Here is an 18602-nt window from a genome sequence, read left to right as displayed (position 1 = left end):
GAGGGCTCATGCACAAATGCGCATGTGCAGACATCTGAAAAAAATGTAACGGAGGATATTTTTCTGGTGATTTCTGCAATGTTGCTGCCATTGTTGCAGGACTACAGAGGGTTAAGTATTAAAAAATGGGTGCAACATATATACAGTAGTTTCCTCCCCACTAATCTCAGGGGCCTGTGTACACCACACCCATTATAAATTCACCACTATTTATAGGGGAGAAGTGACATCTGTGCATGTTATGGGCACTGAAACTGTTTCTAACCCATGTACTGTAAGAAGCAATGATTACTGTCAAAATAGGTGCCGATATGCCGGCAATGTGTGATTGGTCATTGACACTGACCCTGTTTCGGCACCTGTTGCCCCACCACCACAGCTTAGACAGCTGCTCTGTCCCTGGTTGTGGCGGATGCTGGGCTCCAGGCTGTATGGGAGATCTTCTGATGCTAGCAAGATCTTGCGCATGCCCAGCAGAGAGTGGACCGTGCAGTGAGACACATCGCTAAGTCGATGCATTGTGGGCTCTGGTAGGGATCACTGGAAAGGGTTTTTAACTTCATTACTATTGCCGGGCATTATAGCAGCATGATATGTGCCGCTATATTTTATATCTCCCGCTATGTCCCACATTATTTTCCTTTGGCTCTTGTGCAAAAATATTTTTGTTACCTAAAGCATATGCACAGCTACTGCCATTTTCACATTATGCTGTAGATTCTGGTTCCCTTGCTGGCTTGCATATGTGCATTTCTGCGCAGTCGCAAACCCCGACTGCGAAGGCTGGGCCATTTGCACGGAACGGTGCGGACCAGGGAGTGTGTCGGCGGGCTCGGGTGTCTCCCATGGGAACACCCAGCATTTCATGAGCGTCCCATTGAAAACGCTGGGCGTCCAATGGGATTGTGGGCAGAATGAGGCATGCCGGCATCAGACGCCCACCCTGTCTTCCTCCCAATGCCCGCAAACAGTCTCCACTGACATATATGTGAAGGCTGGGGAAATCATTCCATGGTCGCTGAACATTGAATGATTTTGCCTGCTGCGGGCACATGGGAGGGGATGTGTCTTTGTGATACATCCCTTTGAAACGGCAGCGGGTGTGCATGCATTCAGCAGGGCTGCGTTACAAGGACTTGGTAAGTTGCGAGATTCGCAGCTTACCAAGCCAACCAGAATGACCCCCTATGTAAGCACCCTTACAGAACATTGGGGTTTTTTAATATATTTTTTTAATATGTATTTTTCAACTGATGTATTTTATGCTACAATGCAAAGCTCTACGCACAAAAACACATTAGTATATATATATATATATATATATATATATATATATATATATATATCATAGCCTTCTTATCACAACACATTATATAGATTTGTTATTTAAAAAAAAAAAGAAAGAATTTTTATTTTTGGAAATAATCCCCAAAACCATTTGAGCTCTGGCAGGCAGTTGGCCTCCACACTAGCGGTTTTGCATGGTTGAAATTGGGATTCCCAGCTGCGAACCGGTGAGCATGAATATCTGTTTGTTCTGAAATTATACTGAGAAGCCATAATGAGATAAACACCTGTATAAAATCTAAATGAGAGGAATTGTCTGCATGTTGCTGGCCAGTGTTCCTGCTCTCCAACCTGGACACTACTGTTGGTACTTGGCAATATACTTACTAGCACCTGGTTCATCAAAGTCTATGATGGAAGGTAAAATATAACTGTCCTTTCAATTTGAACCACAGTTATTGCCACTAATCGTATCATCAAACATTTCAAAGTGTTTAATAGCTGTTAGTACTGGATTCTCTTTATGCCATGCAATACATTTATATAACAGGTATATACTGTACATTCTGTTAATAGTAAAGCGATGGGAAGGCGGCGGAGTGCTCCGTCGGAACGGTGCATGCAAGCGCCTGGTGCGCATGCTCCCCCTTCCGGAGGATGTTGGACATTTCACTCTTGACCTTGCCTATGTCGACCATAAGCACACGTTGACCTTTTGGCAGTGTAGACCTAAGGTATGTCGAACGAGTGACTGTTGACCTAGACTTTGTCTAGCCACTGACTACATTTTCAATTTAACTACCTAAAGTAATAAAGGTTTACCTAAAAATAAAAACAATAAAAGCAAAAGAGAGGCACCGCTTACTGTCTCCGGTCTACGGCATCTAGATGTACTATGCTATGGTCGACCATGCTTAGTCAAGTGCGTCTCATTATACGCCTAAGGGCTATTGCACACACTCCGGCTCCTGCCGGATGGCGAAATCCCACATGGCCAGGAAGCCGTGCCGCACTAAGAAGTTTAGAATAGAGGGGATGGCCACAGCCCGGCAGCCGTCCCTTCCAGTGGTGGGATCCTGCTGCAACCGGACAGCCGGGCCGTGGCCAACCCGTGTGAATGGACACAATAGTGTCCATTGACAACTAGTTTGCACGGCATGGCTTTTGGCCATGCGGGACTTTGCCGTCCGGCAGGAGCCGGAGTGTGTGAAATAGCCCTAAAGGTCATCTGCATCTAGTTTGACAGTAACGAAAGTTAGATGCAGCGGGGAATAGGATCACATGTATTATATCGCAGCTGAAGGGAGACTGCCTTAAGAGGCATCATTAATTTTGTAAAAGACACAGGGGTGCCTCCAAATTTTTCGAGCCCCCACGCAGCTGCCTAAAGCTGTCTAACGGTAGGACTGGCCCTGACCTCCATGCTCCCTGTAGCTTTTCTGTACTTCGCTGCTTTCTGTACTGTAGTATGGTCAGTCGATCTGTTAAGCACCTTGAGTCCTATTGTAGAAAGTCCGTTATTTAAATAAAACATTTTTTATTAGTATTATTATTAAACTAATATATTTATTCTAGAACATATGCAACATTCTAAACGCCTACTTAGTTAATCAATATGCATTCACTTATTTCTTCTAAAAATAAAAAGTGAAAGAAATAAGAATTCACAGTAAAGAAGTTGCTTATGTGTTAAGATATATGTATACGCCATCACTTCTCTCAAATAGAATAAACTACAACAATAATAACATCTATCCAATAAAGATGGGCAGGTAAGTCTATAGAGGCCAAGTAAGGAGCATCTAGTGAAGGCGAAAAAGGTCATAATTATTATTATTTGTATCATGTTTATTTCTCTTCTCTGGATCAGTAACATTGTAGCCAGTAGCTCTTTCTCTCAGAGATAAAACTGCTCTGACAGCAGAAAGATAGGGCTAGCAACAAAACTTTATTTCTAAATAACTTTTTACTGTGATCATTGTGACTAGCTGTCTCAGTAATCGCATGGCCAAGAGCCATATTGATTAGCTCCCAGCTTATATTATGTGATCGCAGCTGTCTAGGGACAGCACTTTTATAAGCATCAGGTGTGTGCATGGGAGCTTATTTACATCAGGTTAGAAACCGGCAAGCTCTAACCATCCGTAACAGTGCCATGGGCTGTTCTGAGGTGGATATAAATGTGCCATTGGCAATCCTGAGGCGTATACAGTCCTGGCATATAGCTGTCCAGTCTCTTTTATTCATTTCCCTATTGATAATAAAGGTTGAATCCTTTTTTTTTTCTGCTGCTTTATGGTAAATTTAAAACATTTTTAAACTGATTGGGCTCTGCTAACTGCTAACTCAATGTAATATACGGTACTGTAGCACTTTCTGCTGCAGTGCATGAAGGGCAAGTCGGGAATCTAAGAGCTCAGTCTATCAAACTCTAGTGATACTTCCATATGTTAGCAAAAATGTATTGCATGATTATTTTTATTTGTTTTCTATAAGAAGATGCATGATACTGACATTGTGCAATAATTCCTTTCTTTAAAAAAAATTGTACATTATTATTTGACTGGTGTGATCAATAAAAGCAGATTGAGAAGTACGGTACTGTACAGTAGCTAGTCATTATCATTACATTCATTTGTACCCGCTAGAAGCTTGCTTTCTGACAGTCATAACTTCGTATGTAGGAAGATGGGAAAGAAAACACCATGGCACCAGTGGTGTATTTATAATTGATGCAGCATGGGCGGTTGGCATGGGATGCTTGGGTCCAGGGAGGCCCATGCTGAACACCCTGCATACATCTTTTAGTACTCACCTGTCTGGTGTCCAACAGCATTTATGGCAATGTTGCAAAATCACTGGGATTTCGGAAAAAGCCCTGCACACAAGCAAATGGAATTACTAGTAATGTGAGTCGCACCATTTGTCCAGAATGCTCAGAGACAAACTCATGTATATTGCAAATTGCACAAAGAAAACTAAAGCCCATACACACTAATCTATGGGGGCCACGGGCGATATACAGCAATTAACAATATTGCCGTGGCTGGGGGTCCCAATATTGTGTGAAAACACTCAACGATATTGCCCGCCTATATCATTCAGTGACATCACTGGGGCCTGCTAAACATGCAGGACGTTTGGCTATATAGCCAAATTGACCTGCATGTTCAATCATCATTAACATCGCTCAGGACTGCACATCGTTAATGGTATTGAGTGTACACACTAGACAATATTGTGAACGACAATGCTCAGAAGCCCCTTTCTGAGCTATATTGTTCACAATATACTCTAGTGTGTATGGGGCTTTAACAAATTACAATCACAATAAGGTAAATATTATCGTTTCAGCTCCTCACCAGAAAAATACATCACAGGATGGGTATTGCGTATCTGACACAGATATCGATGGCTTTGTCACTTGGGGTTACTGACATTTGGCACGATCACAGTGCTGCGAAAGATGTTTTTGCTGATCCTAAAAAACAACAGAATTGTTTTAGTTTCCAAAAGAACATTAGAACTGGCAGCTGGAAACTTTAATGCTACTTTCATAAGACAGAAGTCCAGACTTTTCCCTGACTTGGATTTACACTAGAGGTGCTGCATCCAACACATATAAGCTTGTTTGGAAATAGATACTCTCAAACAACTGTCTGGCTTTAAAAAGATACTATTAAAAATGTAGGGGGAAGAAAACATTTGTAATTCCCTACTGATTTCTATGAGCAGATAGAACAGCGATAAATCGACAACGCAATCTACTGCATGAAAATCTAATAACAAACAAATGTACAGTGTGTGAGTCTGACAGGATTTAATGGGCACAAACTGTGTATAAGATAGTTCTAGCCACTCTGGGAATCTTGATATGCAGGTCTGATAGTAACACTTACAGATGCAGCATCTCTCAGCCAGCTCTAGCTCATGCCGGTAGAGAGGCTGCTGCATCTGACGGGGATGCGTGTGCGTCTCACACGCAGGCGTGTCCCCTTTGGTCAGCAGCAGGGAGCGGAAACCCTGCCCGTCTCCACTTCAGGGTGCTGGGCAGGGTTAAGGGGGGTACGGGGAGCTTCCGGGAGGCAGTGGGCTCTGTCAGAATGGGGCGCATGCACATCTCGTGTGGGCTTGCCCCTTCTGGCGGAGGGAGGAAGGCGGAGAATCGCCAGGAGCGGCTCTGAGAGCTGCTCCATCTGTATGGGAGCATTGCTTAATATTTATTTTTGCTTTTGTGTAATAAAAGTTATACCAGGTTACTAGAGATTAGTGGACACAAAACACTTAATTTACGGGGCCTACACATGGGGCATTTTCTTAGCAATCTGACTACAGTAGATGCCCTTACATTGCTCCAGGTGTAGGGGCCATAGCGATAGTGATGCTCGGCCCTGCGCTATGCTATTGACAGATTGCTCAGCACATAGGGCCTTATTCTAGTTCACTCTTTTTGACAAAATCCTTCTTAGATGGACAAAACCATGTGCACTGTAGGGGGTAGCTGTAAAATGTGCAAAGAATTAGATTTGGGTGAGTCATTTTGTTTCTGTGCAGGGTAAGTACTGGCTGCTTAATTTTTACACTGCAATATAGATCTCACTTTGAAGTAAAACCCCACCCAAATCTAATTATATCTGCACAAGTAACATCTGCCCCACCTGCAGTGCACATGGTATGAGATACTGCCAGGCAAAGCTGGAACATTTTACCTATAGGATAATATGGGACCCGCTAATTCCGACCCCCACCCAGTTCAACGGCTGCCAGTTCCCCCTTCGGCATCACTCAAGCTCAAGGGTGATCTCAGTTGAACCCAAATTGATGGGCCTTCAATCTGATACCAGGCTGGATCCATATGGGTTAATTGGTTCCAGGGATATTGAGGTTTAACCATTTTTTTCATTTCCTAAATGTAATTTCATACAGCCCAGTTTCACGGGACCAAAATCATTCGAAGCCAACTCAAAAGTTCTTCAATATGATACTGGTCTCATGTAAATGGGTCAGTTTGTTCCGAAGATATAGCTGGTTGGTTAAAGGGGGGTAGGGAGAGGGGAGTGGTTGTCTCTCCCCCTCACACCAGAAAATGCAGGGACTAGGCTGGTGTATAAGGGGTCAGCCTGGGAATGTCCCTGCATGATCCTGGGACCATATTCCCGGGTAAATCCCTGCATTTTCTGTTGTGAAAGGGGTATTATTTCAAACAGCTGTGACCTGCAGTGCTCTCTGCCCAGCTGTCAATGACTGTCACCCCTGCAGCTTCCGCTCCAATTCTTCTCCCTGCTTCCACCTCAGCCCGCCCCCCCCCCCCCTTTAATCATGTGGTGCTGGCGCCCGGCGTGCTCCCCCGACGTCATGCACAACAACAGCGCGCACAATATTTCAAATGTCCACTCGGCTAGAGGGGACACCAGGAGGGGAGTGGGAGCGTGCTCTGCGCTGCGCTCTGCTCCTCTCCTCATAGAAGCAGCTGCACCGCTCTCCATCTCTCCCTGCAGCAGCAGCGAAGGCTCATATAAAAATTTACAGTAAGTGGCACTTTTGGGGGCATTGCTTAAGGGAGGCTAGAAGTGGCGGTATGTGGGGGCATAACGCATAATATGTGGCTTAATGTGGAAGGGGCATTACAGTGTACGGCATCATGTGTAAGGGGCATTATGTGTGCAGCATCATGTGTAAGGGGCATTATGTGTGCAGCATCATGTGTAAGGGACATTATGTGTGGAGCATCATGTGTAATGGGTACTATGGTGCGCGGCATCATGTGTAATGGATACTATGGTGTGCGGTATCATGTGTAAAGGGTACTATGGTGTGCGGCATCATGTGTAATGGGTACTATGGTGTGCGGCATCATGTGTATTGGGTACTATGGTGCCATCAAGCAAGAACCCCCTAGCAATGAGCATGTAGGTAAGCAGTACTTATGTGGCAAATATGTAATGGGCATTATGGTTTGTTATATAGTATGTAATGGGCATCATGATGTGTGGCACAATTTGTAATGGGCATTATGGTGTGTAGCCTTATGTGTAATTGGCATTACGGTGTGTTGCTTTATGTGTAATGGGTATTATGGAGTTTGCTAAAATGTGTAATGGGCATTTACTGTGTATGGTCTAAAGTGTAATACCACACCCCTTTTTGTGATGCCACGCCTCCTTCCCATGAGGCCATGCCCCCTTTTTGCAATGCGGCTACGCTGTGCAAAGGTCCCCCTGCTATTATGTCTAGATCTGGGATCACCCATTACCATAATTCTAGATTTGCCTAGGTTTCCTATCATACAGCTTCATGCTTGCCCTAAATTAGAAATAATAAAATAGTCATTTAAAACTCCAGAAAGAGATGAAGGAGGCATACAGTATGTAATAGGGTCTGGAGGGGTGGTATTATGGCCAATATTGGACTTTTTTAAAATTGCCAGTTATATGCAAAGCAAAAACAAGCTGATTGCCACTTTAAAAAAAGCATCTATGAATGGCCACCATACAGACCCTTTCCTGACAAATTCAGACCCTATTACAAGAATATTATAAGTGAAATAAAGTATATAGTCAGCATACTGTGATGGAATAATACTGTGAGTGGCTTGATGTAGCCTCCAGTTTAAAAATACCATAGTAGCGCCCCAAGTTGGCTGGTTTAAACCACTTTTTTTAAAAACCTTTTTTTATTATTATTATTATTATTATTATTATTATTCTGTGACTGTTTTAAACTGTTTTTGTTTCCAACCCTACTAATATCCTAAAGATAAATTCAGGCCATAGAATCTGGGCTGTTTAGTGGCACTGAACCTTATCCCCTCCCCCGCACCTAAGCCACGCCCTCACTGCCACCAAGCTTAGCCCTGCTTCCTGGTGATGTTAACCATCATTCACCAAGGAAAGGAAAGTGCTGCAGAGGCAGACAGGTAACAAGCCACCTCTGTTCTCTCTGCAAACCACTCCTCCTCTTCTTGTTGACTGTGAGCGTAAGAATAATGAATGCATTTATTCATTAATCTACTGGCCCCTCTTCTAGTGCAATTCTAATTTTTGTTTTTGATTGAAATGTTTTTAATAAATCAAGACAAGGTCAATTGTAGGAGCGTGTGTGCTTTAAAAAAATGTCCGCCACCTCCAATACAATTTTCCAAATTACTGTACAAATAGCTTGGCACCATATGAACTGCTAGCTGTACACTGTACTTGTGACAAACCAGTTTGTGCATACCTGGCTGCAAGATTTTACGCTTGTATGGTCCAACAGGTATTATAACTACAGTACTTAAAAAGTTGAGATAGTGATACAGTGATAGTTGTGGGCTTAGTGGTGCTAGTGTTCCAATTATTCATGCTGTGGCGTGTCCAATCCTCTTTAATAACACTTTTAAGGTGTGCGATTCCAACTCCCCTCCATTCAATACCTTCTAGCTCATGCGGGAGGCCTGGAGGCAGTGGCGGAAGTGGGGCTTTGTCACATGCCCGGAGATCCTGAGTGTTTTGGTGGCTGGAGAGAGACACAGGCTTAGAGGAAGAGATGAGCCAAGGATCAGTCAGACTGGATTGGATTGGGAGGCACTGGCAACCTCAGGTTAGACAGAGAGGACATTGTAAAGGCCCATTCAGCGCACCAATACAACTGGTTCCACTACCACAGACCTGCACAGTAATTCCCACAAAAAAGTCCACTCCAGCAGCTTCCTTTTCTGGCACAGCATATGGACTGTCATGCCGTCACTGCCGCTGTATTAAAGAAAAGTGGCAGTGGCAGGGGAACTGAGTTCCACCACCTTGCCGAGGCCCCTTCAGGCCCTGATTGCTATACATATGTCATATTATACTGGTATAGGATGACCCTTCACCCTCTCCTTTAAAGATCTGGTTCAAAGCTGTGCAGTAAAATATTTTACTTAATTTCTTCTATACACTACAGCACATGTCTTCAACCTGTGGCCCTCCAGATGTTGTGGAACTACATTTCCCAGCATGCCCTGACAGTTTTGGCATGCTCTTATAGGAAAAAATGTGTCAATGCATGTTGGAACATGTAGTTTCACAACATCTGGAGGGCCATAGGTTGAAGACCCATGCACTACAGGATTATGGGTAATTCTCTTGAATGCATTGCTTTTATTAATCTGGCCCATTATCATACATGCAATAGTACAGTATTTACTAGAATGTAAATATTTATTAAGGGGTCCAGACCATGCACTCTCTAATGGTTAGCCAATATTCTGTGAAAACTGACCACACCATCTCTTGAATGTGGCCACACCCCTAATTATTGGTTCCTACTCATTCCCTCTGGTGGGCGCTTTGTCCTGACACTAATTTACTATATTTTAGAAAGGGACCCAAATCACATGATCTCTAAAAGTTAGCTAAGGCTATATGAGCTCCTAGTGGGTTGGGATCATTGCGTAGACTATAAAATGGTCAACAGTCATTAGATCGACATCATTGGGTTGACATACAGGTATTTTTACCCGATTGTCGACGCAGTTGACATTAACAGAGTTTTAAGTGCACCGATGTGCTTGCCATGCTTAGGGCGTGGTGCCTTGCTACGCTCGGCACACTATTTTATTTTCCCACCATGCCCTAGACCCCTGTCGACCTTCCAATATGTGGACCCAACAGTGTCGACCTAATGACTGTCAACCATCTTATGGTCGACCCATCGACCATATCCCCTCCTAGCACGGGATTCCCATGGAAGGCCATTCATGCACAGAGTTCGGCACTGGCTACAACCAAAATAGAATTTGCACCATTTTCCTTGCAACACGGGTTTCCCAGGTGCAAAATGCTTTCATTTATGTTTTTCTTCCAATTCAGAAAAAGACCCCTATAATCCTTTCACACAGAAAAGTCAATTACCGGGTCAAACATTTCGACCTGGTAATTTGTTGTTCAGCATGGGTTTTTTTCTTGTGTGAGAGGATCAACCCGGGTCGAAATTCCTGGGTCTTCAACCCAGATATTTCCCAGATTTGAAGACCATGGAATTTTAACCCAGGTTGACCCATTCACACAGAAGAAATAACCATGATAATCAGCAAATTACTGTGTAGAAATGCTTGATCTGGTAATTTGCTTATTCTGTGTGAAAGGTGGGTCGGACTGGGACCTGCTAAACAGCCCAGCACTCAAATGCAGATTAAAGACCAGGGTTTAGGGGTTATTCTGTCTGAAAATTGTATTGTTCAATGTTAGCTGGACAAATACACATCAGTTACTTCTATTCCATAGCTCATTAACTTAAAATCTTCCTGTAGTTCTCTATTCTAAATATCTTCTAACAATATTATGGCTGTCCTCTGCTGACCCTATCTGATACAGACATTGCCAGAGAAACTACTTTAAAAGTGAGAACTTGAGTTTCAACTTCCACTCTCACATGCAAATGATTAAACTGCATTGTTTTGAAAAGAAAAACTGTAACTTTATAGAAGACAAAATGACAGTTTGTTTTGCAATTTAAATAGAAAGCAGGTTTGCAATGTAACAGTGTCTGCAAAAAATGAGCTTGTGAAAACAATGTCAAGGCAAATATTTTCTAGAATTGCTTTTATGCACCACAATGTCCCCACAAGAAAAGAGAAAAAAAGAATTATGCAGAAAACCAGTGGCATTCTCTAGAATAATACATGTTGACAGGGCAGCCATCAGAGGGGGACTGCAGGGACTCCAGTCCCAGGCCAAGACAGAAAGGGGGCCCAGAACTGGATTTTTTACATTGGAACCAATGTTAAATGGTCCCTGAGACCCGATTTTACATTGACCCCAATGTTAAATGCCCCCCCAGACGCCATTTTTCATTGTATGTCCCCCCATTGTTAATGCCACGCCACGATCAACGTGAACCCGAAGCATGGCGAGCGCAGCGGTACGCGTCCTCTGACCTTTTCATACCCCCACTATCCACGTCGGCGTGGAGTTGATTGTATATAGTGTGGCGAGCCCGAAGCATGGCGAGCACAGCGAGCCCCGTGAGCTGACGCGCATTACTTCAGACGTATTACGCGTCCCCTCCCGGGGCACGCTGCGCTCGCCACACTATATAAAATCAACTCCACGCCGACGTGGATAGTGGGGGTATGAAAAGGTCAGAGGACGCGTACCGCCGCCCCTCGCGGGCTCGCTGCGCTCACCACACTTCGGGTTGGCGTTCATTGTGGGGTGGCGTTAACAATAGGGGGGCATTTGACATAGAAATTACCCATCAGGGCGGGTATACAATCAAAATTTGGGTATGGGGGGCCATTTAACATTGGTTCCTATGTAAAATCGGGTCCTTCGCATTGTTCGCATTGTATGCCATTATAATGGCATACTATGGACCCGATTTTACATAGGAATTTAACATTACATACAATGCTTACAATGTAAAATCGGGTCGGTCGTGTCAGTCGCATCGCATGCCATTATAATGGCATGCGATGGACCCGATTTTACATTTGTTGGGAAACCTCAAAAAAAGCCCGAAAATCGGTTAAGGTATGCGATGGGACCCGATGGGTGCCACGCTAGGAAACAAGTACCGTATAATTTGTCATAAGCAAAGTTCACATTTCCCTTGAAGCAATGTAGAGTTTGAGTAGTGTGGTCAGTGTTACACACAGGTCTCACCAGGCATCCCAGGTGTTTGAGGAAAGGGAAGGGGGGCCATGCCTATTTTGTCAGTCCCAGGCCCCCATTTTTGATGGCAGCTCTGCAGTTTGAAACGTATAGACTTTCTGTGGGTCTTACGATTTTGTTGTTGTTTTTTTCCCTTTGGGGGAGGGAATAACTTTTGTAGTCAATTGAAATGATTCCTTTTCCTCTGAAATTATAATTTTATTGTTTCCAAATATATAATACATTCCAGTGTTTCTTGTTGTCTAGATAACATTTCATCGAGTGGATGAAAGCTCTACAGTTTCAAAGAACACCAAACTAGATTATAACATTTCCAGCTCTTCAAGTTTTACTGAATCCTTCTGAGCCTTTTATACCAGAGTTTTATACAATTACGCTGATTTCTGTTCTCATCCTGTTTCTCCCAAACCCAGACTAGACATCTAAAATCTTGTTTATTAGTGGAGTACAGTAGAATAGAAGGAGAAAACTAAAGTATATGAAATGTACAATTTCAAGGGTGCTTAGCATCTGTTATTCCACCGGCTCATTCAGTACATAATTGAAATATGCATATAATTGGCTGGATCATTGCATCAACTATGTAAGCGGAAATATAGTTTCTAAAAGAAATTATTTTCAAGAGAGAAGTTTCATTAAAAACAGAAGCATGTGCGATAGAGTATAAAGATTCTGTCCAAGTACCCAACTAAAAACGTAACTGAAAGGTAAAGATTCTGTCCAAGTACCCAACTAAAAACATAGCTGAAAGGTAAAGATTCTGTCCAAGTACCCAACTAAAAATGTAACTGAAAGGTAAATATTCTGTCCAAGTACCCATGTAAAAACGTAGCTGAAAGGGTGAGTGCTCTACTCTCCAACAGTGTGCAGATCCAATGAACTTGCCAATGACATGGAGCTTGTTGCACACCCCTACTTGGAGGGCAGTGTGTGATGTGTTTTGATCTCTTTCATCGGCTGATGCACCTACATACCTTCATATATCAGACCGGTCAGCTATTAAAGCTTTATCAAAGAATTGCACCTTTATACATCTTTGTAGAAAACAAAATTGGTGCTTTTGAATAGCAAAAATATTTAGAGAGTTTATACATGTATGAAATATGGTCATTAGGTCAACAAGCATTGAATCAGCATGCATTGGGTCGACACCATTTGGTTGACATGCAGAAAGGTCAACATGGATCTAGGTCGACATGGAAATAGTGTGGTGAGCCTGAAGCACGGCGAGCATAGCGAGCCATGCGAGGGGACACGATGCTACGTTTCAGTGTCCATTTCGACTGTATCGAGATTAGGGTAAAAAACCTGTGAAAACCCCCATGTTGACCTTTTGACTTTTGACCTAGCCCATGTCGGCCTAATGCTTGTGCTGACCTAATGACATGTCAATCTACACACATGTTGACCCAATGCATGTCACCTTAACTGGTGGAGTATATGATCCAAATGATCACAAATGATCCCTACCCACATGTACAAAGTGATACACGAACTCTGAGTCCACCACGTTAGAGTGAATTGAAAATACATTTCTGTTCTGCATCAACAGTTAAGCTGCCCACACACTTTTGAAACAATATGGCTGTTTTCAACCGATCATGTGTGGGCATGATAATGATCCAGTCAGGGTGCCATCAATCATCTAGCTCGCTGATCCCTTCAGCAGGCAGAGAGGTGAACAACCTGTCTTGCAGGATATGGAAAATCATTCAAGAACTATGAAACTCCTGTTTCGAATATAATTCATGAACTTTTTTAATGGCATTACATTTTGTACCATGAAAAAATATATCAAATTTTCTTTTAATTAAGAGTAGAAAATGTATCATTATCTAATCCTAGCTCACCAAATTTGTCTGCACATAGCTTTAATAAATCTGACTGTGTTACAGCAGTATACTATAATGAGAGTGTGTAACACATGTCTAAGAAATAAGTCATACAAATGCAGTAACTTTAGGTTTTGCCTAAAATGACATCACTTTTATTCAGTGTTCTTCTTTGTGTTATTATAATTATACTTTTCTTCAAATGTGCCAAAATATTACAAAGTGCTGTGCGTTGAGAGGGTTGGCGTGCGTGTTGTGTTATTATGCATAAAAAGAAATCCATACAATGCTCATTGTTAACATCTAACAATATTGAATTTTAAAAATAAATAAATAAAACCCAACTGCCGTAGTAATATTTGACGATACAATCACCACACACATTTTTTTTTTTAAATTGTAAAGAATACTCTGCATTCTTATTCAATCTTAGGGGGATATCCAATTATCTGTGCTAAATTACCATGGCTAATGGATTCCCAGGGGGCTAGCCAATTAGCTCTGATAGCTGACACTTATTGAGGATGGCTTAATCCCCGGTAATGAGCCCTCTGAGCCGTGATAAGACATGGGTCTGGGAACCTATCTGGATCCCATGTGTTATAGGTCAAAAACAGGTAATTTTTGGACCAAGAAAAATGGGCTATAATTGGATAGCTAAATAATGGCCATCGAGCTAATATTGCAACAGTAGGCCACTTTTATTAGCTGAATAACAGTACATTCTTCTTCAATCCTGCTAGAAGTTTTACTTTAATTGCGCATTGCAGAAAAGAAAATACAAGGACAATAAATTCTGTAGATAAATAATATCACTTTATGTGTTTACTTTCAAGGAGGATAAAAGGATTGCTGATCTCAAATATGCTGCAATCCTTGATGGAAAATAAAGAAAATTGGCCATCTGGAGGTCACAAAGCAACAAGGACAAGATAATATAAGAAGACACACAATAAGGTACTTGCTTGGTATTACTTTCAGAAAAATGTTACTAATCTGACTTCAAAATAGCTTCACATTTTATCAGGTTGTACAGAACCTCACAGACAGGACAATGGGGCCAATTTGCAGAGGGACATGTTTACCGGCTTAAATAGAAAAGAGGTCTTTGGTACAGACCTTTGCCTGGCTGAACGGTTACTACATCCTGGTGGTCAGACCAAGATGCTAATGCAATTTGTCAGTTCGTTAGATAGCATAAGATGCATTCTATCAGTTTAGAAGGATACACTCGAGTTACTTAGTTTTTACTGAATAAACAGGATTTTTGTGACATTTAGTTCTGCTCCCTTGGTGCAGTTTCCACACATGACGCAACATTATCTATGACCCTCTTCCCACAAGTTACTGTCCCCTATAGAAGGGAGTGGGGCCCTCAGGTAGTGTAGCCACCAGGGATTTCCCCCTGTACACTCATAGGTCAGACCAAACCTGGCTATGTCAAATGGAAAGTAGTGGCTCTGGAGGTGTGCATGGGGGGGGGGGTTACTCTTTACTCAGGCCGGTCGGAGGGGCAGAGTGGGAGCCCAGGTCCTGCTTCCTCACCCCCTCTTACAGTGGCGCTTCATTTCAGGCAGGTAGGGAGACATAGGGGGTAATTCAGGTTGGTTTGCAAAAGCAAACTCCTTCTTTAATGGACAAATTCATATACAGATGGGGCTGGTGTAACATGTGCAAGGAGAGTTAATTTTGGTGCGTTGTTTCTATGCAGAATAAATACTGGCTGCTTTATTTTTACAGTTCAATTTAGATTTCAGTTTGAGCATACCCCCACCCAAATGTAACTCTCTCTGCACATGTTACATCAGCCCCACCTGCAGAGTACATGGTTTTGTCAATTAAAGAAGGATTTTGCTTTTGCAACCCAACCTGAATTAGGCTCATAGTAATGACTTGATGCTGCAGAAACCGCTCTCCCCAGCCCCAACACCACAAGGCAACACTGCAGAGGCTGGCCAGTGGCCACACAGAAACTTTTCTTATTAATGTTATTTTAAGTGGGGGGTCTGGCCACACCCCCTCTATTGGCCATGCCCCCTCGCCAGAACCATGTCCCAGGAAAGCTTTCTGCATAACCCATGGGAAGCTGAGGAAGAATGAACTGTATGTATTTTTCTTTTCACTCTGAATGGACGCACTTCTCTTATTCTTTATGAAATACTGACATCATATATTGTGTATGATGTATAGTTAACAATTAGTAAACCATGGTTAGTTCCAGGTGTCTGGTCACGTTGGGGAAAGCAAAAATTGCAATTGTTTCTTGAAATTGTCTTATTAGGTCAATGGTGGCAACTAAAACAACTTCAATACTGTATTTGTGTGTTTTTTTAAATTTAGGCTAAAATCCATTTTCCAAGACTCTTAGCGATTCCTTCTCTTCATCAGGTCAAGCAATACTGATTTTACAGGTGCTCGTTAATTACTGGGTAGTGTTCCACTAATTAGTATGTCTATCTTCACCCTACTGCTCATGCTTCTCGCCCAGCGCACAATTAGATGTTAATTATTGTTGAAATTCTATAAATGACGGGATTATAGAGGCTCCACATAAGCACTGTGCAGGGATAGGTAACGTTATTAATGGCATTTATTGCAGAACAATGCTAAGCACTGATACGGCTTTCTCATGACACATTGATTGTTGAGTGCTATTTAGAAAAAATAGCTATGCTTTATAAAAGGAAGCACTCAGGTTTGTTTGATGTCATCTATGTATCTATAAAGCTTTTCTGAGATGTATAATAGCAAATATGTCCTCGTGTAAAATTATGGGTGTCAAATGTAACTTCAAACACAAGTGAAATAGTATTACACATCCCTTTCCTGGCCATATGATTAGAGGGTATTATTTTAATATAAAGTTGAATTCTAAAGCTCGAGAAAACTAGAAGAGAAATCAGAAAACATCCATTCATGTTCTCAGTTTGCTTTGTTTTACCTGGGTATCTTTTGGTTGACTTTATATCATTTCATTGTACAGTATGACGTATATGGTTAGAAGTACTGTAAGTACAACCAAGAGGAGCACAAACTACACCTGGATAATTGTTTAGTAGATATAGGTGGTTATTCAATCTCGGACCCTTTCCGCCAAGGGGGAATAACGGCTGCCGCCTATTCAATGCTGCCATTTCTGACAGCATTGAAGGCAGATTCTGAGAAATCTGGTCTGACTTTAAAACAAGTTGGATCTGTTTTGTCGGAAACGGGCACGGATTGTCGAATTCACAGCCATTTTTTTGACAATGCGCAGCTGATTTCGCAACGCGCCAGATTTCCGACAATCGACACCGGAACATTGAATTCCGGCTGTCGAGTTTCCGTCGAGCTGAACAAAAACGACCCAGAATTCTGACTGTTGGGATTGGTTACTGCCCATAAGCTACAGTCTGCTCCTTTTCAAAGCTGCTTTGACTTTCCGTATATTTTTTGCTCTATAAGAAGCACCTGACCATAAGACGCACCTAGTTTTAGAGGAGGAAAACAGGAAAAAATATTCTGAACCAAATAGTGTAATGTCCGGTCCCCCCTCCACTGGTACTTGTATGCCTGCTCCACCCCCCTGGTACTTGTATGCCCGCTCCCCCTCCCCTGGTACTTATATGCTCACTGGCCGCTCCCCCCCTCTCCTGGTACTTGTATGCCCGCTGCCCACCCACCCCCTCCCCTGGTACTTGTATGACTGCTGCCTGCCCCACTCCCCTGGTACTTGTATGCCAGCTGTCCACTCCCCCCTCCTCCCCTGGTACTTGTATGCCCGCTGCCCACTCCCCCCCCCTCCCCTGGTACTTGTCAGCAGCTCAGATGTCCGGGCAGCGGAGATCATGCAGTGTGCTTTTTTAAAATCATTCCCTATGTATTTGTAGTACATTAATATTTTCACTATTTTAATGTATGCATACATTTGCATATTCATTTTTACACGTCTAACATTTACAAAGCCTTTCATATAGAGAAGTCACAAGTTAGGCTGAGAACAATAAGGCTCTGTGCAAGTAATTGTAACTGCAGCACTGGATGCAGAAACGGTGAGGCCAATGTATTGCAGATGCTAGAGGGTTGGTGAAAAATATGCTCAGTGGGCATGAGAATTACTATCTGGCAATGCCTGATATTATTTTTGTTTTAATAAATGAAATTATAAATGGAAAATGGGATTTTGACATTTTTTATTAACACAGTCAAGTTACTGTTCTCTTTTGTGTAGTACTAGTACAGTATTACCTTATTTACAGTTAGGGTAATGTTACCTTAACATTTAATATTAATTTGACTGCACATCAATAACTTTTTACACTTTACGTTGTTACTATATTTCAGATTCCTACTATAGCTTTCTCACTTCTTAAGGCCCATACACACTGGGTGACATTGAGCTGCTTTCAGCTCAGTTTACTCGTTTGAGCTGCTTTCAGCTCGAAAGCTGCCCAGCCGGCAGCGATGAGCAGTGAGCACTGATGCCCACTCCCGCATCATCGCTGGACCGGCCGTACCCTCTGCAGGCCACCTCTGACATTATTTTTGTTTTAATTTAATTACATTTTAAATGGAAAATGGGATTTTGACATTTATTAATAACACAGTGGGTGGTAACAAAATGATATAGAGGTAGGAGGGCCCTGCTCGCATGCTTACAATCTATATGGAAAATAGAAATAATACATAAGGATAGAATTCCAGAGCATGGCAGTCCCACCAGATAGTCCTGATGGAATGCAAGTAGATATGAATGCTACTGGAGGTTTTGTGAGGGTTCCGGAATATCATGAGCTTGCCTGAAGTGATGAGTTTTCAGGGAACGCTTGAAAGTTAATATTAACCTTAACATTTAATATTATAGTTGACTCCA

General features: G+C 42.4%; 1 protein-coding gene across 4 annotated transcripts in view; it reads left to right on the top strand.

Annotated features, from left to right (window-relative positions):
* LOC146035903 (5-hydroxytryptamine receptor 2A-like) overlaps positions 1 to 18602 on the top strand; it is a 556425-nt gene that overhangs the window by 251908 nt on the left and 285915 nt on the right. For all 4 annotated transcript variants that reach the window (XM_083159609.1, XM_083159606.1, XM_083159608.1 and 1 more), the window contains one exon: positions 14587 to 14707. The gene's annotated coding sequence lies outside the window, so the exon portion shown is untranslated. The remainder of the gene's footprint in view (positions 1 to 14586; positions 14708 to 18602) is intronic.

The sequence above is a fragment of the Crinia signifera genome, chromosome 9 (assembly GCF_055691185.1).
Source record: "Crinia signifera chromosome 9, ASM5569118v1, whole genome shotgun sequence".
Lineage (NCBI taxonomy): Eukaryota > Metazoa > Chordata > Amphibia > Anura > Myobatrachidae > Crinia > Crinia signifera.
This window is presented reverse-complemented; position numbering and strand designations above follow the sequence as displayed.